Raw genomic sequence first — 27,075 nt, forward strand, 5'->3', positions numbered from 1 at the left:
CTAATTGTCATCATCATTCAAACAGCCAGTCTTTAGCAGAAAGCAAAGCATATTTTGATGCTTAGTTGTGACTGTCTACTGTTCTTTGGTACACTAAAGGAAAAGTAATACTGGTGACACTAAACCACCTGTTTTCAAAGGACCCACCCCTATACACACATCTAAATGCAAATAAGTTCAAACCCACATTTTAAAAGTCTTAGAATGCATTATATAGGGATCACTTCAGATTTAGCTGAATTTAGCTATGTTGTATCCTTAGTAATATACATTTCCTCTTTATTTTACAATTTAATTAAGTTTAGGGCCAAGAGGAGTAATGTCAAACACCCTGAATTCTTACCCAGGTCATGCAAATCCAAGGAGCGGCATGGCTTCAGCTAGACTAAAACATCTGGATCTTCAGGCTAGAAAAGGTTAGGTGAGCAGAGATTATTTAATCTGGCAAAGAAGGGCTAAGGGGAGACCTGAGAGCAAATTCTAGCTACTTGAAGGGTAATTACAAAAGCAACAAAGCCACACACTCCTCAGTAGTGCCGAACAACACAGATAAGGGGCAGCAGCCACAAACTAGGGTGTGGGAGGTTCACAGTGGACATTTGGAGAAAGTTTTTTGCTGGAAAGGTAGTGCAACTCTGGAACACGTTACTTTGGCAGGCTGGAGATTGTCATCCTTGGAGGTTTTCAAGACTTTGGAAAGCAAAGCCGTGTCTGAACTGACCCAGCATTAGTGACAGCCCTACTTTGTGCAGGCAGTGGGTCTAGATGACCTCCAGAGGTGCTGTCCAAACGGTGTTTTGATGATTCTGATAAACTACTTAGTGCCACAGACAGGAAAGCAAAGATATTAAAGATAACCTCAAACCTACTCATGGCAGGGGTCTGATTAGGTGAGACATGGCCAGACCTTAGGTAAACAACACTCCATGCATCAGAAACAGGTCAAAAAAAAAGACTTAGTGAGGAATTCAATACTCCATTGATTTCTTCAGGAGATTTACTGAAGAAAGAACAACAATTTTTGGCTTGACAAATCATTTTGTCTTCACATGTACACTGTAAATACACAACTACCCACACAGAGTTGAAAGTGCTTTTTAAAAATGCTAATATTTACAAATTTTGCCAAACAAAACTGAGGATAGTTGGTAAATGTATTAAATGTATGTTCTCTAGCAGTATAACCGTGGTATGTTTGAAAAAATGCTGCAATATCCTGTTTTTCATTTCCAAAACCATAATTTCTTCTTATCCCCAAGTTTATGCCAGTCTCTCTGACAATAACGAGCTTCACAAGGCGAGTATGAAAAGCTGCATCTAGCAATTACTGACAGTAAATGGAGGAAGAGCTAAAATAGACTATTTAACAAAACTCAAGCAATTCATTTTAAGAACTAGGATTCCTCATAATAAGCACAAGTTTCAGAACCAAGGTTATAATTTGCAACATATTAATTGGTTTGCTACCATGCTTTTGACCATTTGCTTACCATACTAAGTGTGACTACAGATGGCCCTGGCTATTTTATTTGCACCTTTACCACATCTTCCTTTCATAATGATTCCTGCCAGTGCAGACTGTAAGGATTTATTGTTGCCCAATATTTTTAGGCTGAAGGTAAAGACAAAGAAGTTCAGATTCACCACACTCAAAAAAAAGGCACTTCTCTGCAATGACTAAGCAAGGAGACAGTTTGCCTTAGGGTCGCTGTACCTTCCACAGAGAGATATAGGAACATCTCAGACAACAGTTCAGCTCACCTAAGGTCTGTATAGCTCCCTGAAAATGCCTCTTTCTCTATTGAATACAGAAGAGGCTTTTAGTCACCAGCCAGCTTTTCAAAACTTCAATTAGGTGCTTAAAACTTGATGGGATGTGTATGGGCCATGGGAAGGATGTACATATTATTTATGCTATTTAAAAGAAGAACTAACCATGCCAAACATGTTTTACCTTCTTTCTATCTTAACGATGTCAGAAATAGACAAAAACATATTCTGTACGTTTTTACCCCAGGCCTTCTTCTTGTTCCACACCCTAACATAAAAAAGTTGACTCCAGTGATGCCGATCTCCCCTCCGTTATTTTGAGAACACATTTGGGAACGTCCTGCACTGTTGGGACAACTATTTCTGGCTTCAAGCCTTGTCTGAGTGAGGGCAGGAGGCTACCTGGAGATTCTTGCTGCAAGCCTGTGTCTGTTGTTTGTGTTCTGAAAGTGCCCACGTGTGCTAGGAAGAACATATTGTCCATGCTCTACACAGAAAGAGACTGAGCAAACTTAGCTCCAGGACAGAGGAATGACGAATTCACTCGATAGCGAATAGCCACCACTGGATAATATGGAAGATAATACCATGATTTTGTGAACAGTATTTTTCAATATAATAACTCATAGAGAAACACTGAAGTGTTAGATCAATTAAGTCTATCCCCTTTATATGCTGGTATGTGTAAGAAGTCTTAACATCCCTGATCATCTGGAGCTATATATTGCAATTTTCCCAATCTCTTTACACCATGCCATTTGCTAAATGTAGAAAACTCCCTTTTATGGTGACTAAAAGGGTGCCTATGTTTTCTCATAGCTGTTGCCACTTTCTGTCCTAATGTGAAAGACTCACATTGAGCACTTGAATATACTAGTGACTTGGGCAGTGAGTGATGGGCACTCAGGGACCCTGGAAGCATCCAGAGCTGCACATCAGGCATATCTTTGGGAGCTGTGCTTCTTTTAAGAGCCCCACTTGCAGGTCCAGGTCTGCCAGGTGAAAAGGAGTTAAACATGGTTTAATATTTCTGTCTTCATCCTTATCTGAGAAGGCCAATTTTTGCTGCTGGGTATTATCTTGAGCTGCAGTAACAGCTGCAATGACCTCTGTGTCCTCAGCTCTTCATCAGCAGCAGCCAAGATCAGATCTGACCTGCCAGAACATTTCACCTGGGTGGTCCTTGCATCTCTGCTGCCATTTTTCATGGAGGCCCTTCAGATGAGAGTAAGGAACTGTTCCCAGCAGGATTATTTGCAAGGATAACCTGCTTCCTGCCTCCTTTCCCTGGGGCCCAATAGTATCTGTTCCATGTCATGACTAGGTGTGTGTCCACCATGACTGAACACAATTATTTAACATGAGATAGATGCACTTCCAGTCACACAGGATTGGGAAGAGCTCATCATTCATCTTTTAATGGGGAACACATTTTTGGTCATGTCTTATCAATTGGAGAAGTATATATTTATGTGGCAGTGTACAGCCCTCAACAGCCTCCATAGTAGCTGGTATGGCCTGCCAGGGCTGACAAGCTGGCCAACCCCACTCCTCATTTGAGAGTCGCAGAGCAAAGGGCTAAAAGAGCTCTCAGAAAACCGTCTGGGCTGTACTAGCACTGGTGCAGCCAGCAGGCTGAGGGAATAATCTCTTCCCTCCTATCTGGCCCTTCTGAGATGACATCTCACTTTTTGGCCCCCCCACTACAAGAAAGACATTGACAAACTGGTCAGAGGTCCACCAAGACAGTGTGGGGCTTGAGTGCAAGGGATATGAGGAAAGGCTGAGAGACCTGGGCTTGTTCAGCCTGGAGAAGAGAAGAGAAGGCTAAGGGGAGATATTATTACTGTCTATAGCCACCTAAAGGGAGGTATGCAGAACACAGAGCCAGATTCTGCTTGGAGGTGCACAGCAAGAGGCAGTGGACACAAGATGGAACATGAGTAATTCAGATCTGATATTAGGAAAAGTTTTTCCGCAATGAAGGTAGTCAAACATTGGAAGCCGCTACCAAGAAAGGTTGTGAAATTGCCACTGTTGGAGCTATTGAGAACCTGACTAGACACGGCCCTGAGCAATCTGCTGCAGTTGGCCTCGCTCTGAGCAGGGGCTGGACCAAATGGACTCCTGAGGCCCCTTCCAGCCTACATGACTCTATTCGTGCCTTGCCACCAAGCCATCTAATCTATCTATGAAGGTGTTCATGTTAACCATGATTTGGCTCTGTGTTTTTCAGTTGTTGTATTAGGAGTCAATAAGTTTGTATAAAACTTATTAAAACTTATTTATAAAAATAACATGTTCATATAAACTAGATGCAATGAAAATCAGTCCATGAAAACAATCAGAATTCCCTTGCTTTAGCAGACTCTGCAGGAGAGCAATACTGTGATTTGTACTGCCTGAACAGAGTATAATACTCTGCAGCACTCAATAACGTTGCTTAAACCCTGGGAGCAAAGACAGCTCTTTAAAAGAAATCAGGGTGAGGTACTACCCTTAAAAAGATTTATATTTGCAAGAAGGAAAAAGCATGCCTTCAGAGACCCAAGGGTGTTGACAGCTTACGAGGATTTCCCATTTATTAAAAGGAATGAGCAAAGAGGTGAAACTGATACATTCCAGGACTTAATTCTCCAGTAGAGCAGGAGTCCTTTTTTCTCGTCTGGTAGTAAGAAGGAGATGTATACATAGTAATCAAACCTGCTGTCCTCAGACTGTACAGCATGGTGGCCCCATAGGTACTCCAGAACATGAAACTGAATTCCTGGTTTTGCTGCAGAATTTTCCTGCCATCTTGAACACGTCACATTCACAAAGAGCTTAGGCACTAGGATGGCAGTTAAAGCTCATGTCAACGTGTTAGGCTTCTGCATTTTCCCTGAGGGAGGTCTCCGAGATACTCAGTGTTCTTGTTCAGCGCTGCCACCACACAGGCAGGGCTGAGCAGCTTAGGACCTGGGAAATCAGACTCCACAAAATACAAAATCCAAATCCCTTTACTCAAGTCTCATTTCAGCCCAGTCTGTTATATATGTTCAGAACACGCAACAGTGGTACGACACGCAGGAGCCTAATGAAGCTTTGACTCTCCTCCATGTTGGACTACTGAGAGTCCCATGGGTTTGACTGGCTTTGGGCATGGGCAGTATTAGCACATGTCTGCCCAAAACACACCCTGTAGACAAACTGATAGCAGCTCAGAATAAAATGTCTACCTATCCTTCATGGACCTAATCCACTCTCTGTTCCCCAGTCCTCCATCTGCAAAATGGGGAATGCAGTACATCCCTATTTCACTTGGATATATAGACAAGAACAGCAAAGGAGCACAGAGGTTCTCAAGGAAAACAGGCTGCCATTTATCAACTTATATTTAACAGAATGAATAATATTGTAAAGCCAACCCCTTTGGCTTAAACAGATCAAAATCATACTCTATGTGAAACATTCCTGTTCTTACTTTTTTGTTGAAATTTCATATTTGGAAAAGCTTTATCTCTATCAGTTCTACATACTTTTCTTGATAGTGGTCCTTACCCCATGCTAGTGACTTTTTGTAATGCTTTATTAACTTCTAAAAAAAAAAAGAATCACCAGATGGACTTATAACAATGATTCATATTATTGTTATTGCTCATTATTATCATTTGTCATATGAGACAATGCCTGGCTGTGCAGTTTTCCTCCTTAAAAAGAGAAATCTGGCTCAGCTCTGAAGGTTCCAAATTGTGTTTATTATACTAGCTGAAACATGTTTATTACACTGTCATGTTTTTATATCCCTCCTGCTACCTTGTGAAAAGCATACTTTAGCTCTGACCAAACTGTGAAAATTCTGTGAGGTTTTGCTCTCTGTGATCAAACCATTGATCCACTGAGTTCAAAAACCTTGCGTGATGGTAGCCTGTATCTAACCGAGCAGATTGTCCTTTACCTCTCAGTACCATACCTAATTTTGAGAGGCACTCCATAGGGAGGATTCCTTCTTCAGTCCTAATCCTAGTTCACCAGATTTCCTGAATTTTAAGCTCTATTCTTTCCTCAAATGTGCGATAGGAACAGTTATGTTCTGCCTGTCTGCATGATTATTAGTATAACAGTATTTGATCAAGAGGAGAATGCGAAAGACATACATAATAACTGAAAATAACAATAATAAAGAAGAACTAATGGCAATCCTATTCTCATACTGCAGCTGCAATGAATTTATGGAAAACCTTGGCTCAGAGGCTTTCCAAGCACTTAACTGAGTCTTTTGGACTTCTGAGCCAGATTGAATCCACAACTTTTGATAGCAAGAATTCTGCCAAGTGACTGTCTGAACACAAATAACGATCAAAGAAAGTCATGTTATGGAAACCCATTTACAAGTGATATTTCTTAATTGTGCACCTTATATGAAAGGCTAACAAATGCAAAACTCTGTCTTTCAGACCTGGGGTCTGGAAATGTGAATTTTCCCTCCTGAATTCTATCACTTGGTCTAAAGAATTACATTACCTTCCCTAAAAATCTTGCTTCATGAGGGTTGTCTAAGCTTTGGTAACCAGTGGGATGTTGCTAGAAACACACTAGAGGTTCACTGTGGCATAAAACCCTCCCAAGTGGTTTGCCTGGCTTTGCAGTGATGTAAATATTTATTGACACGGTCACAGACTGAGCAAGATTACACAGACGTGGTCAGCACACTGTAGTCGCAGTTCATATAGGGTTACAATATCATATAAAGCGCTCTCCCTCCACTTTTGAATTTAAGTGGTATTGCATCAGAACTGGTGCCAACGAGCAGGATTCCTCAATCACTCAAAACGCTATTGGGAAAGGAGGGGAACCAGTGACCGATGTGTCTGGTTTCCTGCTTCTTGCTACACAGATGCAGGCTAAGTTTGAACCACAGAGGAGCGATTCTAACACTATAGTCCCACAACTAGCTTAAGTCAACATAAGCAAATGCTGATGCTAAAAGAGGCAGTGCCAGCTTCCCACTGACCCAATCACTGTTTTCACTCTCCTTGCTTCTCCGGTAACTGCAAATAGTCATACATACATATGTGAGGGGGAAAAAAGGCTAGTTTTAACCTAGAGGATTGCCCTGATCCCACTCACTGTGCGGCTGCATGAACATCTGGCAGAAGGGAGAGAGACACGTGGAAGCAGCAATAAGTGTGCACAGGTGAGGACCAGAAGGTAAGCCAGGGTTGCTTATTCCAGTTTAAACTGATTGGGGAGCTGTAGAGGAGCTTACAGAGCTTGTAGAAAGTTCCCTCAGGGCTAGAGAACAGTGGAGGATGGGATGTGTGAAAGTGGGAAGTTGACTTCCCTGGTCCATTACACCTGGATTAGGCAGATAAGATGCAGCCAATTTTTCCGATACAGAGAAAATGCCGCCAGAAATGTTTAACCTAGTCTAAACATAGCTAAAGTACCCTTCACTTGCAAAGTGCTTCACTTTATCCGTGATGGCATCTAAAATCAAGTACTGATAATTTCAAATGAAACGTAACCTAGTGAAGTCGCTCTTTTAAATCAAAATTGTTATTTTTTTCAAAGGAAAATCACTTGCCTCATAAAAAGCTTTTATGTTTCAGAATATTATATTGAGAATAATGTTTCTTAATAATGAATCTTATAACAGCATTACTTAAAACAATTAAATCAATTAGTTCAATAAAATTCTTCAGCTGAACTGCAATATTTTGGCACTGTGACTGATTGAGTTTACTGCCTTTCCAATTAATGAAAGATTGGTTCCTTTAGCAATTACACTCTGATTAGTCCACAGCAAGAACATTTTCCATTACTCATCCCCTATTGCTATCCTAAATTAACAGAGTTTATCCCAATCCTTGCTCACTAGAACTCTTGAGAAAAAATTGATTTAGAATTTTATCAGTGCTAAAACTTTGTGGGCACAGATAAATCTGCTCTGTACCAAGTAGGAACATTATTACCCATTAAGGGATTATCCCATTTTAAAATGGTAATTTTGACTGTTCACAAACAAATGTGAAGAAGCAGGATAAAGAAGTGATTGTTTATCATGAAGCATTACAAAATAGCCCAAAGAATCTTTTCATAGACCAAGTAATCAAGCTTCTGTCAAGGTGAGATAATTGTCAATCAAGCTCTCAGTTCAAACACAGCTGCTGAAAATCAGAGACAGATGAAGCCAGGCACTTCACTGCAGTTTGAGCACCTAACTTAAAAGCAGGGTATAGAGTCTTGGCAGTAGTTGAGAACCTGTTATAACTCCATACTGTTGTAAAAACAGTCAGAAAGGAAATCCAGATTGGAATGTTTTGTCTTTCTGAAGCTGAAAGCAAATGTATTTACCATGCCAGTTAAAATGGCTCTTAGTGAGAAAATCTGGTTAGTATATTAGTAGTTTTTTGTCAATATTTAAAAAGAAAAACCGTTCCTTGACTTGTAGTAGGCAGTTAGTATTTCTTTTTATTCAGTGCTATTAGTAAAAGCTTTCTCCTGGCTCAGCAGGCTGAATGAACATGCTAGAGAAGACTGCAAGTGCACTGCAATGATCAGTCACCAATCCTGCAAAGACATATGCTTCTTTACTTCACTCTTCCCTATTAAATGTAACAAAAAATTAGATGTATGAGTACTGCTAGATCAGAATCATATTTACATTTGCTTCTGTACCATTGGTTTACATGCCTCTTTTTGCATAATATGTAAAAATGTATTCATCGTGTTATAAGTTTTGTCACTTGTTCCTTCTGACTCTATTTAATAAAGTACAATATGAATTAAAATCTGGATATCAACTGTTCTCACAGGAAACAAACTTTTTATTTTTTTGCACTGCACACTGTACACTGCTATTATTTATATACTATTGTGTAATTTTGCACAAATATTGATTAGTAATTTCGTAAATCTGAAAAGCACAATTCCTGGGTTATGACCATGACCCTAAAAAAATCCAGAAAAAACAACCTCATTACGAGACATACCTTGCAATAGATGTTTGTTTAACTGGAAATCCACAAGAGCAGCTGCCCAGTGCAATGGTACATATTTGCTTCTGAATCCTTTCTCAAAGGCACTATTTAAACATGTTGATGAACTGAACTGCATTTCTCCCCACCTCCATTTGAGCAAAACAAGGAGACTCAGAAGATAAAATATGTTTTGTTTTTGCAAGTAGCATAATGTGGTAAGTGAGAAATTTGCTTTCTATAGCGCTATTTAAATAGGAATGTGGGAAACATCCCTATTCCTATGCAGATGCAGTATCTGCGTGTACTGCTCAGTCATATTTCTATTTGAAAGTGAATATACTTCTGTTTCTAGAGGTGTTTGTATATAGGGCTCCTACTTGTCCATATTTGGCTTGATATTAAATATCTAGCTACTTCGGTTTCACCAGTTTGGCAAGAGGGAATCAAGAGCTGCTGTATAGAGAACATCCGTCCAATCCAAGATGCGGGATTTGTTTCAGATCTAATTCTGATTTACCTTGAACTGCAAAACAGTGACAATGATAACAAGGGTTTTTATGATGTGGGCAGCTGGACTAGCTATTCACTAATTTCACAGAACATCTTCAACAGCAGCCAGTGACAGCACTGATTTTTCAGTCGCCTCTGTCCTGGGCGAGGTTCAATGCTATGACCTAAAGGTGAAAGTGTGTGTCTTCTGAGCCAGTCACACTTTACACTTCCTTTCTGGGCTCTCTTCTAGCTTTTCTTCTGCCTATGTCAGGATGGGAATCCTTTTAGGCTGCCAACACCAAACTTTAATTTGCTCGGGAAATTTCTCCAAGTGCTCCTTCTCTCTTGCAGTTGGTTTGCCACTTTCTGCAGCAATTCAAGCTCTAAAAAAAAGGAGTCCGAAGTGACAAAAGGCAGGATATTAATGGAACGTGGTTGAGATGGTGTCGCTCCTGTTCTCCTCCTTTGTTAGCCAAGGATGTAAGTTGTAAGAAAGGACTTGGTCCAACGTCCCTTCTACTCATGTGGGTACCACTTATGCATCTGAGCAACTCACTTTTGTATGTTGGAAGACCTGAGCTAATTTAACAGTATGCTAAGTGCCGCAAAAACAAGTTTTCTTAGATCAGGAACAATGTTTTCCATAGCAAAAAACCCATAAAACATAGCAGAAAACATAGAAACAATAGAACACATGTTTTCCATAGCAGAAAACACAGAAAAAGTGCAAGATGAAATGCTTTTAAGAGGAGAGGGAGTTCTGTGACACCTATTGTAAACAAAACTAAAAGTTACTGTGAGCCACTTGCTATCTGCTTTGTTCTGTTTCTTCACCTGCATTGCTGTCTGTAGGCAATAAACCATAAAGTAGAAACGTGGACTGAATCCTGAGATATTCATTCAGGCTAAACTCTTATAGCTGGCAAAGGAAATTCTGTCCAAGTAACTTTATTGTACTCTAATGTTTACACTGTAAAAGGGAGAAAGACTAAAAAAATTGTTTTCCTGTAGCAACTAGCAATTTTGCTCCTCTTAGTTTAATCAGAACTTTACCCACCAATCTATTTTAAAAGCAGAAGGGTGAAATCATGCCTCCTAACAGGACTTGTGGTGATCTTGAGAAGCAAAGGTTTGTTCCCTGACTTTCAATCTTTGATTTCACGATTCAAGGGGAATTTTCTGATTCTGGTTAATTTTTCATTGATTTTCTTCTCCTTTGCAATTTATTTTACTGGATAATGTAAAGGAGTAAAGGATAGTGCTGGATAATGTAAAGGAGTAAAGCAGAATACATGAGGAATAGAGATAGCAGCAATTGAAAGTGTCCCGTAAATTACAGTACTGACTTGATTGATAGAAACATTGGAAGATGTTACAGTTTTTGATGCAATGTTATGAAATTTTCTTTCTTTGTCAATACTTTGAAGCAAAATAGGCTAGCTCTATAGTTTTTTAATAGAGTTAGCAGTATATGGAGATATCATCCAAGGTAGTTATGAAATCTGTATCATCGACCGAATCATCAAGACTAGGTGGTAATCTTTACCACCTGCCTGCAAAATGGTTTGCATCAGTGCAAACCAGTTCTATAATAATTTTAAAGTCCTAATATTCAGCTCTAATGATCAGAAAAGTGTAATAATAATTTCCTTCCTATTTTCAAATGATTTTGTGACAGTTTGTGATCAGTTTGTGCTTGCAGAGCACTTTGACAGGTTAAATGTTGTATGAGTGCTCATCTTTTAGTTGAACATCTGACTTTAATATAGCATTTCTTAACATTCTTAAGTATTTCTTAACAGCAGAATTCTTATTTTTTTATTGTTTCCATCAAACTCTGAACTCTTTAGCTATGATGCGGCCTAGCATCTGATACCTCAGATAAGCCTTTCCATGATTTGAAAGTGAAATTAAAAATATTAATGGCACAATGATGAATCTTCCCCTTCTTTGAACTTTATGCACTCAGATGATAGCCTTGATTTTTAGTGTGATTAACCCTAACACATTGTGGTTCTGATTTTTTTTGCTTTCTGGTCCTAAGAGTTTCCAGCAACAAACCAAAATCTTGTCCAATCACGTACCAAAGTTAACTGTCACCTGACTTTCAAGATCTACCATCTGTGTCTCTAAAGATGCAATACAGGGGGTAGTATTTCCAGCACTTCATAAATTTTCTTTCATAAGGGTAAAGAGGGTGGTGACAACAAAGGAATGCTGGATTTATCAGGAAACAAAAGCAATGGGAATGTCTAGTTAAGTTTAAAACAACCTATTGTGCCACAGAAAAGTGGTACATACAATAAGCAATATCAAACAGGATTTAAAGTATGTTGGACTTAGATTTTTTCCACCTTTTGTAGCTCTTTGATATTATGATCCGTGCCTTTGTCATCTCAAGGTTATGCTTTGAATGCACTCTGGTTGGGACTGTCCTTGAGGAAACCAGGAAAGTATCACCTATTTCAGCTTTTCCTGAAGAATGGTGGAGGTTGCTCTGAGTGCATTGCCCTAATACATCACACTGCTTTCTGCTGATTTTATCAGAATAGTTGAAAGGCTTTTACTTTCTGGGATCCGTTTATTTGAAAATTCATTTGTGTCTTATCGTAAACGAGACTAACAGAGCTGCTCTGCATTACCCTGCTGATATTAGACGGTGCTTCACTCTTGGGGTCTAAAAACTATGCTTTCTTGATGAAGATCCTTAAATGTAGAACTCAGTCCTCTCCTTCCAGTCCTCCTTGCTCCAGTTTTACACACACAAATAAAAGAGAGAGTCAAATATGCTGACCTGCTATCTTAGGAGGATTTCTTTGCACATCAATGAATATGCCTAAAAATAACTGCTGTGGAAAATGTGGGTATGGAGACTTAATGGAAAAAACAATTAATTGCTAGTGCTTTATGGTGATGACTCTTTTGAAAAGTGAATGGTCTGGTATTTCAGTCATATTTTGTTCGTGGCTGGTTACCATAAAACATGTAGAGTTCATTATATTCTATTATTCCTTTATTTGTATTTTTAGATAGTGTTGTCTAAATCTGCTAGTGTTGTAGCTCTTGACCTGAACATTGCAATGGTAGATAATGGATTGTATTTGGAAAGAAGGCCTCAAAACAAAAGGTTGCAAGTGCACAGTCTATTTCTGATCTTCTTCTAGTGCAGTGATATTTGATTTTGTGGAGATGTCTATCCTATTATGTGGTGCTGCAGAAACTGAACAACTAGTTGGGCAGTAACATCCAAATACCATAGCACTATCAAAATTATTTCAAGGATCTCTGTGACCCCATTTACACAAAAGGCCTTGATTTATCTTGTGTAAAAACTTAGCTTCTACAGGATATGTCAAGGCAACATCAGAAACATCTCTCTCTCTTTTTGACTATGGGAGTAAAATCTCAAAAAATATCTTTCCCTTCTCATTACCAGCTAAAGAGGTACCTTTATGATCTGTTTGAGTTTCTCCATCCAACCGTGTTCTTCCTGACTTACGGGAAAGATGTGTTTGTTCAGTCTCATTGTTCAGCCAATTCAGTAATGAGTATGCGCTGTTACTGGCTGTCATGAAGCACAGAAGAAACAGTTCCAGTTAAACCTGCAGTCTTCATAAGGTCAACATACAAGCTCACATGCAAGACCTCGCATAACAGTCAGATCTTACAGGAAGGAAGGTTGGACAAGGATGTTTGTTTGTTTGCTTTTTTCGTAAATTTTGATTTTTACACCCCTAACCTTAAACCCCACAATTTTTAGAAAAAATAGATGCATTTAAAAATTTGGTTGTAGAAGTTTTGTTTGAAAAATATTACTGTTTGGTATAAAGGATTTTGAGGAGTATAGACATTTCCTACAAAAGTTGCTATAGTTAAAAAGAAACTCATGGAAGGAAAACATTTAATCAGACTAACCTACAAATTTATACAAATGAATAATGCAAGAGTTATCCTGACATACACAGGGGATCTCATAAAGAAAAACCTTCTCAGAAAGTTATTTACTCTTTTTCAAAGTTAATGATTAGAAAAATAAATAAGTGCCAAAAAGATAAATGTATTTGATTACTTCTAGCAATGCACTGCTTTCTTATATGTTATCCTGGTGAACACTCAAGTAATCGCTCAAAAAGAATGCGCCGGAGTCTGCAAGTTAAATTTTTGATGCCATTTAGTTAAATTGAGTAATTAAATACAAGAGCTAGGGGCCTGATTCTCCTTTATACAAAAGTCTCTTTGTGCCACTCTGGCAGTACAGAAGGGCTGTAAAACAAGTAATGCAATTAATGCTTGACTGAATGCCCACTGGCACAGACTGGAACAGTGAAAATAAAATTAGCCTCCCAAATTTTTCAGAAGATATTTCTAAATGAAAAGCGCTGTAACTGACATCAAAATCGCTGGCTTATAAAGCATAGAAACAAACCCACTGATTTTTTTATTTAACTTCTAAGACAGTTTTTCAGAGAGTGATTGAAGCGATGAAAGACAAGCACTGTAGAAGTGCAAAATCTTGTCTGGATTTGCTTTAGAGACAGAATTTTTTTTTGGTAATTTGGCCAATTTGCAACACAAAACCAAGTATTTATGGTAGAAATGCTGACATAAATTTACTAATAGCACTTCTAACAGGTTGTTACAATGTCTGTTTGCTCAGGTACAGCATTAAATACGAGATGTGAACTCACCATGGCAACCCCTGCATCACATTGCAGATATGCTGCTTCTAAGCTACGGCAGATGTTTCTGAAGAAATACACATGAATATTAGGTAAACATCTATCAATTTCAAATTGTGATTCAAAAGTACTTTGCCAAACAGTATAATAAAAAGGAGAATAGTTTTATGCTATTTAAATTACTACGTTATTACTGGACTTTACCTTTCATTGTCTCATGTTTATTGCTGCAAAATGTAAGTTTAGCTGGCTCCCCAAAGCTCTGTGACAAACATTTTGGCAAACACATTATCAGTTTCTCCAAAATGTCTATATGAATCCTTGCATGCCCTGCTAATCCAGAAGACCTACTTGGCCTTTTCACTCCTCCTGCTGATGTCCTGAGACCTTGCAAAAAATACTACTGTTCACTATAAGGTATTCAATAGAATTCCGTGAGTATAGCTAGGGCTGCAGGTAGATTTTCTCCTGAACTCTATCACAACCCTCTTTTAAGGGTATGACTGTTTTGTTTCCATTATCCTTCTGCTTTTACTTTTTACCTTGAATTTTACACAATTAAGTATATATTTCTTTAATTTGTCTTTCTTCAGGGTGGCTTCCTGCCTTTGCATAAATAAAAAATCGTTGTGTTGTCAAAGTCACTATTTCTTTTTTCCTTAGGTGTTTTCATCCTTTCTGTTAGTTTCCTATGATAGATATAAGCATTCTCTGTGTAGAATTTAATTTTAGCACTTTTCCTTTTGAGGCCTGATCCTTAATGTATCCAGTATTATTTTGTATCTTAAAAAGAGGAAGGTTTTGGGTTGCCACTGAGGTATCATTGACTTTAGCTTCACCAAAACCCTTGGCAGATTGCCTGCCCATAGAGATCAATGTTCACTTACGTTATGCCTAAAGCAAGTTTCTGATGATGTCCAGTGCGTAGCTATTCCTCCTGCACTTGGACTTTTGCTGCCAAACCTTCCTTACACTTTATAACAGTTTATGGCAGAATTTTCTCCTAAAAGGAGTAATTTATCTCACCTGCTCTGATCTTTTCTTGATATTAAGGAACCGTATTCTTTCTTTCCCGAACTCACCTGCATAGGGGGAAAACACCCATTTTCTCAATTACCTGGTAAGATTGATAAGGAATGTACCAGTACTCTGTTTTGCCACTTTAAATTGTCTCCTTAGGTTCTTTCATCACTGCTGTCCAACTCTCCTGATCCTGGGAGACACTTACCAAAATCTTTATGCAGTTGGTTATGTGCCATAGCTTAGGTGCAAGAGCACCACGTGAGCTCAACAACTGCACGCAGCTCAGGGGCTACAAGCTCCCCTACTCTCCACATACAGTTCATGGAGGAGGAGGAGATGGAGAGAAGGCTGCTGGGTCTAGTATTACTAAATTACTGCTATTACAAAGTTACACAGTATAATTACCTTTTCCTGTTTCTTCTCCCAAGTCTGCTTTAGCCTATTTGCACTGAGCAATTATTCAATTTGTCAGTGAACCGGGTATTTTAGGATCTCCTCTATAGTCTGAAGAAAGGAAGAGATTATGCTGGCTGTTTTTCAAAATAGTTGTTCACCTGGCTGCAAACTGTGCGATAGGCATTGCACTTGTGATTGGCTAGAGCCAGTATACCAAGACAAACTGCACTACACCTGGATGTTCAATTTCTATATGAACAATGGGGGTTTTAAACCTACAGTTTTCTTCTACAGAATAGCACAGAACTTGACATCATCGTTATGTGACTACCACGCAATCAGCTGCCTGATAAAATGCTGAAGTATTATTCGGTGTAATCATCAATAGCAATTGCTTCCTACACTTCACAGCAGAAAGTTCAACACTTCACAGAGAACCAGCAACACTTAGTAATTCTCTTTAACTTCAGCAGTGCCTTCTCCCTCACCTTCAGTATCAACAGCAGGCCAACAGAGATGCTTCCCCGTGAGAAGACTTTGCATTCCTCTAACACCCATCTGAAATGTATACAGATACACAGAATACACATTGAATCCTGAGCCAACCCAAAAGACCTCTGCCTACAGCAATGTTAAACTATGACATAGTATTGCTATTTTTCTAAAATAACAAGTATGGCCAACCCTATTTCTAATCTTAGGTGTAACTGCAAGGGTTCATCTGTCACTGTTTCCATTTTAATCATATTTCAAGACTTCCAAATCACAGAAGAAAAAGTCACATGAAGAATAGAGTCACTTGAACAAAAAATAAATGAATAAAATCCATGTTCTTGGGACTAACAAGTAGAGAAAAGAATATATTACTCCAAAATGTTCATGTATCTTAAATACATAAAATTTCTCTTAAATGCCTAAGTCTGGCAAAAAAGGAGAATTAATAGATCCAACAGCTATGGCTCATATATGTCCTAGATTGATCTTCTTCTACTTGACAATCTGAATTATGTATTAGAAATATTTTACATCAGGTATGAATAGTGAAAAATCCTGAGCTATATCAGAACAAATTAATCTTCTATATGTCAACTGAAAATTATGAAAATGCCCGTGTTTTTGCTAGAAAAAGAATGTGAAAATCTAGCTACTATTGTATATTAGCTAAAAAACAACCTGGATATAGCATAGATGTAAATAAAGAAATCTCAAAAGCATTAATACAGCTTTTAAAATACAGAAGTTCTATGTCCTATAATAATTAATAAAATGAATCCTATTAAGCAGCTATAACCTATTATTTGTTATATCCTCAAAACATGTGGATGTGCTTTACGCAAAAAAGGATCTTTCTAATTAGAGAAGATAGGAAAAGACTTGTCTGGAACAGACTCAGACAAATTATTCCTTAGGGCTTCTGCTTTGTCAGAGGTAAGGTGCAGTGAATCAGCAGGAGTAAAACTAACAGTATTTCCTTGGTTACATCGTCCTCACTGTTACTGAGAAATAAGTGCCGATAGATACAGATTAGGCTTTACGTGATGCTGTCATCAAATTACTGAAATTTTAGTCTTTAAACATACCTTTTCCTTCATGTTCCGATAATGTAATTTCTCCTTTGATACACAAAAAAGTGAGGTTCTCAAACTCACAAGCTTCTGTGAGAATTTGCAAACCTACATCGCTGGATTTGTGGAACAAAAAAACATAATGTCAAGGAATATAGCTTTGATGACTTACGCACAGCTAAACTTATTTTCGTTTTGTTGACACTGGATGCCAACTTACCAAAGCCCTGGGTGGCTTCTAACAACTGTTTTCCCCTTTTGCTCTCTCCCCATACTTGCACTACCTCATTTTGTGGGAGCAATGCCATTCACTCTGTGGCTTCAACAGGCCCCAAAATGTCAGTTATCTTTTGATAAATACTTGTTATGTATTCTGCAGTTAATACCAAAAGACAGAGAGAAATATGCCAAGGAATAGATACAGTTTTATGAAAGCTATTTTTTTTTAAAATGCACAAAGTCCCCTATAATAGCAAGTTTGTTCTCCACTGTTTCGGACCTGCAAAGAGTGAAGCCCACCCTATCTCACCGCTTGAGTCCACTGATGAATTCTCTGCTGCTTTTCTTGGCTTTAGATATTAGAGCAGTCCCATAAGCCAACAGGATTTGGGCATAATCTTTGGAGGGGTATTGCTAAACTACAAACACAATATACCTTCCCAAACATATGATCACATAAATACACTCTGTGTTATTCAGTACATTGATTCACTAAAGATCTAATCTTGACTGCTTTATGATAAACCTTACAGGTCTTCTTTAACCTTAAGCTAGTCGGTCTGGGGTGTATCATGCCGTAACCGGTTTTCATAGCAATTTCGTTGAACCAGCTGGTTTAAAAATGTGTATATAGACCCTAAAGACCTCTCAAAATACAGAAAAATATATTTAAAATAACCGTGAAAACTTAAATTGACAGGATACTGAGTACTAATGATCAATTAGCACAGATGAGAGCAATATCATGTTCAATATCATGTATCATTTTTGCATTCAATATTCAGGACAAGTGAGTTTTTGTAGACAGTTGTAGGTGAAATAATAAGCAACTTTTAGAATGAAAATAAACACGTATGTTCACTATCCCTATCACTACCATAACCTTTAGGATATGCTTTGATTTTACTTGTTCGGAACAGTACCGTTTCTTCTGGAAGTTGCATTAATGCGGGTTATTTCTTCTGCTTTACCTGATTACAGTCACATTTATCACTGGATTATTATAGCAATAGCTTTTAACTATTTATAGACCCGTAATGAATTTCTAGCGAGTAAGGATTCTCTGAAGTGAATTTGATCCTACTGACAGAAGCTTTGCACTTCCTAGCTACCTGTCATGGGCCCTCAGAAGCCACCAGCCTCAGTCGAGTTAAAAGGTTAAAACTACTGCTATAGTCTATGAGGTCTCTGCTGCCATGCTGGAATTCCCAAATTCTTTCTCTCTGCTAAGCAGTGAACTATTTGTTACCTTGGCATGAACCTTTCATTTGTCCTGAGAATTCATGCTGTTCCTAAATTAGATGGTTCAGAAAGGTCTTCTCTCTGTGGTATAGAAATGCAAAAGCCTCAGATAAATTGTGAATATTTTTGAAAGCAGAGGCAGACATTCAGTTAAAGACTCTAAGAATTTTAATAAACCAAATGACTTAATCATCAATCAGCATGTCTGCATATCATCAGAATGAAGTGATTTTCCTTTTATGAACTTGCATCTTTCTGTGCCAAAGGTGTTTACAAGCACCTGATGCGGTGGATTCACCTTTAATGCAATTTCAGGGGCAGGAGGCGGGAGGTCGTCAGGGCAGGTGGCTCCCCCCAGACCCACGGCGCTGGGCTCCCCTCCTCCTAGAAGGGCTACACTAAAAGCTGTATTTCATGTCTCTTTTTAACACCCTTGCCATAACTGTGTGTCCATAAAAAATCAGCCACTGTCAGGCTCCAGTGAGGACACACGGTCCTGCTGGCACTAGGGAAACACTGCTGGACAGTGCCTGTCTCATTAACAGTTACAGATAATTATGATTTCTAGCTATGTTATAATTTGAAAGTTTCTTTAAGCTACTCATTGTGCACAGTTTTGACTGCTCCTTTGGTCACCATAAAGATAGCTGTAATCCTGTCCCTGTTTCACAGTGACCAGGGGCAGCACAATTTGTCGTAGACCCTATGAGCTGCGGGAGATGTTCCCTTTAACGTATCACCGCAACTTCCTGACCTGCCTGATCTTCTGTCCTCAAGCAATAATACCTCCATGTTTCTGCATTTTGTGGACTAGCTGCCTTTTGTTTCCTTTTTAACCTTCGATACCAGCTGGACTTGGTTTTAAGCTGACTGGTTGATGCAGTGTACATTCCCCATGGGTTTGCTAGCTCCTGAAAAGTAGAAATTGCTGGTTGGGGTCCTCGGGTGACTGAAACAATAATGGGTCGCTTTTCTAAACCTAGGTTTATATATTTACTTCAATTTAAGCCACGGAAGTAGTTTAGCCACTTTTGCTTTGATTTTCCTGCTCTAGCCTGAGGCCTTTGTGATTAACTATCACAGCAGCTATATCCATGCCATCGCTTGTATCTTTTTATGTAAATTCATGTAAGTAAACCCTTTACAGTTTGTATCCAAGGGAGTCAAAGGTCTGCCTATGTGGCTCTTAAAATGAACAGGACTCAAGCATACCATTTTCTGTGATTAGTGACACCCAGGGGTGTGATGTGGCCATCAGCATATTCAGTTGCCTTTGAATTTCTAACTTTTTCTATTTATAGCTGTTTTTATTGAAAATGGCCTTTGGCATGTGTACATAGCAGAGTCTGAATTTTGGTCTTTGAGTCCCAGGTGAAGTGCCCTGTCACTCTTGTGCCCCCTGGCCTCTTCTCCTGCACAGAAAGGAGACACAATAAAAAGCCATGAAATACAGCATGACATCCTAGTATAAGTATTGTAGATATTCATTGAATGGATCCATTCATTAAAAATCAAGTCACATCCATCTGCTTTAGTATCCTCTCCTCACAACAAAGTATTTCCTGTTTTCTTTTCCTCCACCTGTATTCCTCCTGACGGAAATGATCTGTTCTATATATCATGACCTGACATTATAAATTATTGTTTTATAGTGTTTTATGTTTTGTTTTCCTTAAAAACTCTTTTCTTTCTTTCTTTCTTTCCGAAAAAAATTCACATCAACTTTGTGAAAATTAAATGTCAGCATTTATGTGGCTCAGAGAAGCACCACAAATCTTCCACTGTTGCCATCTTAGATTTCTGGACATCACGATATATTTTTCTTTATATTTGTGTTTTTGCATGGTGTTTTGATTTACAGTATTTGAAAGAGAGTGGTTCATTCTCTTTTGGAGTAAATATTTCTGTTTGACATCACACAGTAGTTACTCATCAGTGATGTTTAAAATAAGTGAGTCTAAGAGACTGATACTGTATTGTAATAACTTAATACTGAGTATGCACTACATACTAGCCGAGGGAAAGGGACACCCCGAGTGTTGAACGGATTTAGAAAATGACTAAGTTGCTCCCATGCAGTTATTGCTATAAATGGTCAGTTTCTAACATTGCACTCCAAAGTCAAATCTATCAATTCACATTTATTTCCTTATTTCTTTTTCTTTAAAATTTGTTTTTCAGCTATTTGATTTAAGGGAACAAAGAGACCCAACAATCTTCAGTTACCTTTCTTACTGGAAATATTTTGAACAACTTCTTTGTATTATCATTTTCTCTGCCACTGCAGTAAATTTTCCGTAGATTATCATTACAGGCATATTTTTCAATAAAGTAATGAGTAACATAACGCAAATACATCCATTCTCCTTAATTAAATGAGCAACAGATTTTTGGCTGAAACAAAAAATAATATTATTCATAACTCAAATTACATTACATAAAGTGTGCTCTCATCTGTGAAGAGACTATAAATGGCATGGTAGGGTTCCATATTTGCTTTTTTCCCCCCCTTTTTTCCATTGACTTTCCTGTTGACCTCTCTTTTAATTTACAAATAAAACCATGTCTTTCTTAACTGCCAGCCCTGAAAACTCACCCTGGGATCCGAGATCAAGCTGTGTTTTTTCTGGTTTATGCCAAAATAGACTCTGGTTCACCTCCCCAAAGCTGAGGTGGCTCTGCAGGGCTAGCAGGAATGATAAGTAATAACAATATCTTTGCCAGTAAAAAGACGAAGTGAACAAATTCTCTCATAAGTAGGGAGATACCAATTTTCAAGTTAGTTTTATAGAAAACAGCTGCTGTTGAAAACAAATGCTTGCAGCAGAGCTGGAATGGCACATCTCATTACTAGATCCACCCTCTGCAACCTTCCTTCATATCTTCTCCCCTTCAGGCTTTCCAGCTCAACTCGTAGTACACAGCAATTCCTCATCTGAGGTGCTCGTGGTTACACAGCCTTTTCTCTGGTGGCAGTGCTGGACTGAGGTGTTTCCTCCTCTCTTTTATTTTGTTTGCATCCTTTCACTTGTGTAGGGACAACTGTGTATGGGGCTGCTTCGTGAATTAGAGTGAGCTGATTTTTCAGGAAGTCTGCAGGTTTGTTTCATTGCAGCCAGGGCACAACACAGTGCTGCAAACCGTTGCATGGTCATGGCTATGCACTCGCTATCCCGCTTCAGTATTTGTGGGGCATCAGATGAAATATAGGGAAGGCAATCTTCTATTTTTATTTCCAAATTCTGGTCAAAGATAAGCATTTAGCCAGCTCTTTTCTTAAACTTTCCAAAATCTATATTTTAGAAAATCTCTCTTCCATATCATAAATGGCAAATTTCGTCTTTACAGGGAGACACTGATGGAAATACAACGCTTTGGAGTTAAGCACGAAGACGCAACTCCACAGTGCTACCTAACGCCCCTGAAGGATGCCTAACGTCCTTCAGGAATGAGACATCGTGGTGGGATTCGGGTGCTTGGGCACGCTTGGAGACACGGGCCTGCAGCTCCCCTTCGAAGACTTGCAGATAGCCCCACCTCTACTTTTGGGGAGCTGCTGATTTGTAGCAATATCAGCTGCCTAATCCTGATGCCTGGCAAGGTGGGTCTGCACCTACTGCTTGTGTGCATGCTGCAAGGTGCTCTGATAGGGCTGTGCCTGGTCTTCTCTGTCATAAAACTCCCAGAGAGCGTAACTGAGATCTGGAAGCAAAGCTCAATAATTATTTACTTTAGCTAACAGGATAGATTTAACAGAAGAGAAACTGAGCCACGAGTGATGTGTGCTGGCATTTACAATTCCTTTGCCTGACAAATCTACTTTGAAATCTGATGCTTTGTGAAAGTCGGTGCAATTTGTGAAAACTGTCCATTTTTGCTAAGGTCTAAGAGTTTGAGAGAAATGAGAAAGCAGGCAGGTCTGTGTGGCCAGAGTAATCCCTGTGGGATGCTGGTATGTGCTTTGGTGGCCAGTGGAAATTTGTGAACTGCACTGCGAGACATTGCACTGTATATCTTGTGCTGTTGAACACTTGAACAGGACAGAGCTCATGCAGCAGTGTTTGATATATAGCAGAATTAGATGTAGTTTTGGTTTCCTCACCAGATTCCCATAAGCTCTGTTTCGTTAGGTTTAAAGAAGTCAAAATATAATGGAACATAATTTTTGATCTTATATGTCATTTGACCCACTGGATACGTACTGATGTACACTAAGAGAAAAGGAAGACAATTACAAAGCCAGAAAATTAATACATCCCCTAAACAAAGCTGAGATTTATGCAGATTTTTTTTAAAAGGAAAAGTAATGCTTGTGATTGCTTTGGATGGTATGATGCACCTTTTCTTAACGTATTTTCATAGACTGCTTCTTCAAAACTGTGGTTGAGACTTCATTTTAATAATCAGAGCAATCTGAATGTGCACTTGTTTCTGCCCGAGGCATAAAAGTTTGTGTTTTGATAACATTTGCACATTATAGAAAACGCACCTGTGACAATGAACTCCGCTAAAGCCCTGCCTTCACACCCCAAAAGAAAAATAACCGAACAGGTAATTTATTATTAAAAGTCAAACCTAACACACAGAAGTATAGATGTTCAGAGTTAATACAGCTTTTTTTCCTCGCTTACCTCATCATGGTTGTTTATGGATTACAGCATCTGCTGTAGATTATGTAAGATCTGTTGCAAAAGCTTGCTGCATCTGATGAATAAGGGCAAAGTCTGAGTTTAATTTTGAATTTTCAGAGTTTAGTGAATTCTGCTGTAACCTCCTCCATCATCTTATTGCTTCAGCAGGTACAATTGCAAATGGTGTCTTTCTATGATTAATGGCAAAACTACTGCCTCTTAGTGCCTTGAGGTTGTAACCCTATGTGTTAGGAGCTGTGCAAATGTAATCAAAGGACGTTCCTTATGCCAGAGTCCTAAAATGAAAATACTAGTTCAAAGAAAATTATCCTTTTGAAGGGATGAATTGCTACGCTACATCATTAGAAATGACATTGGCTTTTTATGAGATGTTAAAGTCATTTAAATTAGAAGAATGGTCTTCAGAATCCAAATTCTATCCTTAGCTCAATTTTTAATATTCAAACTACACCCATATCCATTTTGAAATCACACAAACCAGTCAGCAATCAGAAAGCTTAATCCCGTTCAATTTATCCAGATGAGTGGTCTCACTGGGGTTAGCTGAACCGCTCATAAGAATACTATGAACATGGTTACTTACTTCTTGCTTAGGTAATGTTAAATCATTTGATGAAATCTTCAAAGGCCACCAACAAGACAAATTAACAGAGACTGAGAAATATCCAGCTATGCTCTGCAATTAGATGTACAAAAGACAAATTCCAAAGGAGAAAAATGAAAACAAGAGATCTCTTTTAGCATGAGGAGCTTACCATTTTTAGTATCAGAGTGAAATCAGAATAATACAACTAGATTATTCTAATTAATTAGGCCAATATTTTAAAAGACTGTACAGGCAAATTGCTTTCAGGAAGTAATTGGATTCTGCACAAGAATTAAATATTTTGCATGCAGAGCTTGCAAATGTACAATTTTCCTGAAGAAAAATGAATGTATACTCATTTAATTACATAATGCATCCTATGACATATGTGGGAATATATAAAGCAACAGAATAAAGGACAAATGAACAACTCAGTTATGGCCCTTCCTGACTTCTTATTTCTTAATTTGGCAATCAAAATATTTATTATGTTCCTTCACACCTCACAGGTGAAATGCACTTAGGGAAGACAGGTATATAATTATATATTATTATATTATATTATATATATATATATTATATATATATAATATATAATATATAATATATAATATATAATATATAATATATAATATATATTATATATTATATATTATATATTATATTAGTGAGATATAATTATATCTCACTATTTCATGTCTATATAAATGAGAGGCGGTAAGTGTTTTTTACTAGTGTGCATATATATTGCATGCAGAAAACTGCATTAAACAAATGCTAAGAATTGTGGAGTGAGCTCTCTACATGGAGGAACATTTTTAGTTAGGACTGTCTGTGCAAATATGTACTTTGTTAACAGTCCTTACTAGCATAATTACCATATGTTTGTTAATGGGTTAAACAAAGAGTAGGTAAAGTAGGGTTCTATATTCTATTGCTTTAGTAAAAGACCAGTTTGTGAGTAAATAACCTGTCCTGTGGACAAAACTGGGCAATTGCTTCAAGCCATGCACTGAAATGGAGCCATTTCTGAATAGTTGTTCAACATGGCTTCAGCTTGATCTGAGCATCGAGGTAGGTAAACAGGGAGTAGGGAACAGAATCGTTTATTTTGACCAGATAACCAACAGCTATGGCTAGAATAAAGACTCATGGAAGTAAGGTTATGCTTGCAACCTTTGGCATTTTCTCCCTCTTGATTTCTTAATTGGGTAAATAGCCATTACACTTTGCTCATTTGATTAAGTGATATTTTCAGGTTCACCTATTTATTTATTTCCCTTTTTAAAACACAGAATTATACAAAAAAAAGGGGAAGAGTTTTAGTTTTTTGGAACTTTAAATTAATTTATTTTTGAGAAAACATGACTTGTTTTCACAGAATCACAGAATGGCTGAGGTTGGAAGGGACCTCTGGAGATCATCTAGTCCAACCCCCCTGCTCAAGCAGGGTCACCCAGAGCACATTACCCAGGATCGCGTCCAGGCAGGTTTGGAACATCTCCAGGGAAGGAGACTCCACCACCTCTCTGGGCAACCTGGTCCAGTGCTCTGTCACCCTCACAGTGAAGAAGTTTTTCCTCAGGTTTAGACGGAGCTTGTTATGTTTCACTTTGTGCCCGTTGCCTCTTGTCCTGTCGCTGGGCACCACGGAGAAGAGACTGGCCCCATCGTCTTGACACCCTTCCTTGAGATACTTGTACACATTCATGAGATCGCCTCTCAGTCTTCTCTTCTCCAGTCTCTATACAGTCCTTATAAAAAGCTACCAATTTCTTCTGCGCAAGCTTTTCAGGACATTTCACCTTCAGTCAGAGACCAAATGGTAACTTTTAGACTGAAAGAGGAAAATTTTATGAAGTTACTAGTATGTGGTAATATAGCAGAGGTAGATATGAAATAATTGTGGAGTTCTGAGCTAAGATGTTCCGGTGTCTATGTCATCATCCTCGCACTTGGAAAATTAGTGTGTGCTTTTCTTTGAGAGTGTGTCCCTCTTTTTCCTCAGTCCTTCCTTTCAACACCCTTGTGTTTTTGTTTATAAAAATAAATGTCAGCTACAGTATGAAGAGGGTAGCATGACTCAGTGGACAAAGGAAGGTAAAGGTGAGTAAATAGAACAAGAAAGAAAATGTAATAAGAAAATGGAACAGATTGTGGAAGACAATCAATCTGTAAGTAAGTAAATTCAGGCTGATACTGGGATGAGACAAAAACAGAGTATTTAATATGTGCCTGTGGCAATTAACAATATTAATATGAATATGTCATGCCAATTAGAAGCATAAAACTAGGTGAATAAAAATTGATCATAGAATTTATACAAATCATTATGATAATTTAAATCCTTATGATCGGTGTTTACTTATGTCTTAGAGTAGAATAATGAGACTTAAATTGCAGGCAAGCAATTTTATGTCAGAATAAATCAGAGTGTGGGCACAGAGATTCCATTTATCTAACAATACCGTTGATTTTGGCATTCATTCAGCATTCTTTATGTTAAGTTCTAATGCAAAGTATCTAAAGCACACTGTTAATAAAGCTGTTAAATATAACCCATATTTGATGGAATGCTCCCCATTCCCTCCCCTCTTTTTCTCCTTAGACCCACACAAAGCTTATTTTTACAATACAGATTCATTTTCTGATCTCTAAACTAAGGGAAAAATGAGCCAAACAAAACAATATACACATGCAACAAACCCAGTTGATTTCTGAGGCTGAAAGGGTGAAATGCAGAATGAATTCTTGTTCCAGGAATGTTTTGTTAAGGATTCTGAAATATTTTTTCTGAAGGAACTGTACAGATTAAATGATCTGGAGCAATATCATATCAAAAGACTGATGACTGTGTTTTAAAAATAGGAGATGTTAACCTTAATCTGGAATAAAGTAAGCAACATAAGTGAATTGTTTATTAATTTATTTATTCTCATTTCGGCGTACATGAAACAAGAGATGATCTGTCCTGAACTTCAAACTTACTTGAGAAATAATATAAAATGTTATTAAAGGACAGACATGCTAATAAGAAGCAAGAAAAAAAAATCCCCCAAACCTTATTTCAGCTCTCAGATTCCTGAATGTCTCAAGCAGCCACCCTAAAACCTCCATAGTCAGCAAAACTCCCCTTTGTGTATTACTAGAAGATCAGGTCAAGCACCTAAACCGCTCTGAGCCAGCGAGCACAGCTCGTAATTACATGTTCTGGGCAAGTTAATACTAGCGGATGGGTTCAAATGACTGCAGTTTGTGAAGAGGCAGGAGGGTTTTTATCTCTATTTAGATGCAGTAGCGCCCTGCATAGGGTCCACTGGGGTGGCAACATTGTCTTCCTCCCATTTGGGACAGTAAATCACAGGTGCTCAGCATTGCTGGGGACACCGAACGCAGTCACAGTCCTCAGCTGGCTGCCGTCGCCCAGCTGAGCATTCGTTGTAATTGTAATTTGCTCTGCTGTAAACTGGCTCCCTTCACAGCTGCCTC

At 38.3% G+C, this 27,075-nt stretch overlaps 1 long non-coding RNA gene across 4 annotated transcripts; it reads left to right on the top strand.

The window, feature by feature from the left end:
• The first annotated feature begins 8,769 nt into the window (after positions 1–8,769).
• On the top strand, positions 8,770–26,499 carry LOC104147925 (uncharacterized). 4 transcript variants are annotated; one of them, XR_694999.2, is made up of 4 exons: positions 8,770–8,947; positions 13,882–13,995; positions 21,697–22,899; positions 24,968–26,499. It is a non-coding gene; the product is annotated as an uncharacterized lncRNA (long non-coding RNA). The 4 variants fall into 4 exon arrangements; XR_695000.2 differs by lacking the exon at positions 24,968–26,499 and having other exon boundaries at positions 8,794–8,947; positions 21,697–21,949; positions 22,711–24,020; XR_011139491.1 differs by having other exon boundaries at positions 8,796–8,947; positions 21,697–21,949.
• Positions 26,500–27,075: the final 576 nt, after the last annotated feature.

The sequence above is a fragment of the Struthio camelus genome, chromosome 1 (assembly GCF_040807025.1).
Source record: "Struthio camelus isolate bStrCam1 chromosome 1, bStrCam1.hap1, whole genome shotgun sequence".
NCBI lineage: Eukaryota > Metazoa > Chordata > Aves > Struthioniformes > Struthionidae > Struthio > Struthio camelus.